The sequence below is a fragment of the Lissotriton helveticus genome, chromosome 7 (assembly GCF_964261635.1).
Source record: "Lissotriton helveticus chromosome 7, aLisHel1.1, whole genome shotgun sequence".
Classification (NCBI taxonomy): Eukaryota; Metazoa; Chordata; class Amphibia; order Caudata; family Salamandridae; genus Lissotriton; species Lissotriton helveticus.
In genome coordinates this window covers 1829008206-1829011265 of record NC_136068.1, presented here as the reverse complement: position 1 = coordinate 1829011265, position 3060 = coordinate 1829008206, and positions in this window count along the sequence as shown.

The following is a 3060-nucleotide window of genomic DNA, read 5'->3' as shown; positions in this document are numbered from 1 at the left end:
CTGGAAAATTATAAACAAATTAGTACGGCCAAACAAACTGGTAGTTTCATCAACATTAACAGAACAAGAATGGGCAACATTCTTAGAAAAACATCTAAACAACAATGGTGCAGCAAAAATCACTGTGAGCATGCAAAACAGCTGTACAGCTAGTGATGAGATACAAGAACAATTTGTAATTACTAAAGTGCACTTAATAAAATTAATTAAGAAGCAGAAAGATGGGGCGCCAGGCCCTAATGGGATACCATTTGCCCTATATAAAGAAAATCCTGACTTTTGGTCGACGTACTTGGTAAAAGTGTTCAATGAAGTGATAGAGACAGGAGAAAATCCCTGATTCCTGGCGAGGATCTCTAATCTCTCCTATATATAAGAAAGGTAATTGGTCTCTTGTAGAGAACTATAGACTTATTACCTTACAAGACACAGATGCCAAACTGTTTGCTGGAGTACTCTTAAACAAACTAAATGAATGGGTAACAGAAAACAATATTTTGCCAATGAATCAAACTGGCTTCATTAAAGGGCTTGGTACAATGACAAACATCATGGCATTAGCGTTAACAATTGAAAAATCATTGAGGATAAAACTGCCATTATATTTATGTTTTGTTGATTTTAAGTCTGCTTTTGACTGTGTGCAAAGAAACTTATTGTGGAAAAAACTTCTGGAAAAAGGCATCCCAGTTGTGCTATTAAATCTTATACAGTTGCTCCACAACAAAAAAAAACTGGGTAAGAGTAAGGATGGGGGATGGTCAAACATTAACAAAAGAAATTCCTGCATTGGAAGGGCTGAAACAGGGATGTGTACTGGCCCCCCTCCTTTTTAATCTATTTCTAGGAGACTTATCAGCTAACCTGGATGACCTTAATGCACATCCTCCAAAGTTGTGGGATAAGCTGATATCCAACTTGATGTATGCGGATGATGCAATCCTACTAAGTCACACTAAAATAGGTCTCCAGCGTCTAATTAACAGAACACTTTTGTATGCAAATGAAAATGGAATGGTTATTAATGAAACCAAAACAAAAATCATGGTGGTGTCCAGGAACAAAAATGTGAGACAAAAAAGTAAATGGTACATGGGAAACAATCAACTTGAACAAATAGAGGTGTACAAGTACCTGGGAGTACTGTTTGACCAGAAGGGAACTTATCTCCTTCAGAAACTGGACATCCAAAGGAAAGCTAACTCACTAACAGCAGCATTCAAGATAGCCCAAAAATCCCTTGGGAACTTAACTTATGGGCCACTATTGAAAATTATAGGAGCTAAATTGCTCCCAACCATTACATATGGAAGTGAGGCACTAATGGGTACGGATGCGGAATTAATTAATAAGGTACTTTCTAAAGTATATAGATCTCTTTTCCACCTCCCAAACAATGCTTCGCCAGCACAAATAAGACTGGAATTCGGTTTGAACAATCAAGAGTTAGCAAGAAAAGGTCAGTTTATTAAAATGTGGTATAGGTTTAAGAATGACCATGACAATCAAATTTCACAAATACTCTGGCAAGAAGTAAAAAATAATAGAAAATCACTTGCTTGGAGGTTTCTTCACGAGGCATTAGAAGAGTTTTCGCTGATGCCTATATGGAATAATACGATAAACAATGGATCATTTAAAAAAAATAGTGAATCGAACAACCAACTACCTATCACTTCTACATGACAAAAATGTGCTGGCAAAAAGAAAACATTCGTGGACAGTAATAAATGGATATGGAAAAAAGAAAGTGCAAGAATACCTGGAGATCCCATGGGCCGAAAGTAGTAAACAATGCTTTATGAACTCAAGATTTGGAATACTTCCAGGCATTAGTCACGCTCTGCCATGGAAAAAAACTAACTCTAGTCTATTGGGCAGACCTTGCAAAGGTGGAGAAGAAAATATTGTCCACCTCCTATGTATCTGTCCTGGACTTCGTAGGGAAAGATGTGCATTACTCAAACCTCACCTTAATCTCCGGGGTATAAGAACATGCAGGCAGGCACTAAAAATGTGTCTTTATCCAAATGATATAGTCATGAATGTTGCCTTTGTAAAATTTTTAAAGATAATAGCCGACGCCATGAGCGGTGGTGCCTGCAAACTTATGCGCCTGCTGCACTCCGGGCCGCTGGGCCCCAGACCCGTTCTGCCCGGCCCTGCGCATCCCGGCCTCACTGCTCACCTGCTGACACCGGTGTGTGTCAGAGAGCGCCCACCACGTGCCGGTGCAAGCTCCAAGCCAGAGGCCCCTGACCTTGGCAGCCTCCTCAGACCATCGTTGGCAGCCGCGACACAGGCCCCCAGCACTCCTTTATTGTTGAATTACTCCACCGCTGCCTCCGGCCTACACAGCGGTCAAGTAGGTCACACATTTGGAACTGGGTCTTGATAACATAGTGGCTGAGTTCATATGTTCATGGGACGTTTTTTATCACTGTACTCCCTCGATGCGGTACCACCAACTCTGTGCATATCATTCCAACGACACATGTTTGTGGTCCCTTGCTGACTACTGCCTTCGGCCTACACTGCAGTCAAGTAGGTCACACATGTGGAACTGAGTCTTGATTTCTCAATGGCAGAGTTCATATCATTGCATGGAAGGAGAAGAGTAAGAGGAAGACGCGGTTCATTCCGGAGGAAAAAAGGATCATCATTACGGAGGTGATCGAACAATACCAACAACTGCTTTGGTGTCATTACCTCTGTGTCTAGCAACCCAACGACATGTGGCTGTGGGCCAATGCTGACCGCTGCCTGCGGCCTACAATGCGGTCGAGTAGGTCACACATGTGGGACTGAGCCTTGAATTATTTATGGAAGAGTTTATATCACTGTACAGGCCTCATCTCAGACTGCATCCCCTTTCTGCTCTGGTGTCACTAACTCTCTGTCTCGCAACCCAACAAGAACATGGCTGTGCGCCAATGCTGACCACTGCCTGCGGCCTACAATGCTATTGAGTAGGTCACACATGTGAGACTGAACCTTGATTTATTTATGGCAGAGTTTATATCATTGTACAGGCCTCATTGCAGACTGCATACCCTTTTG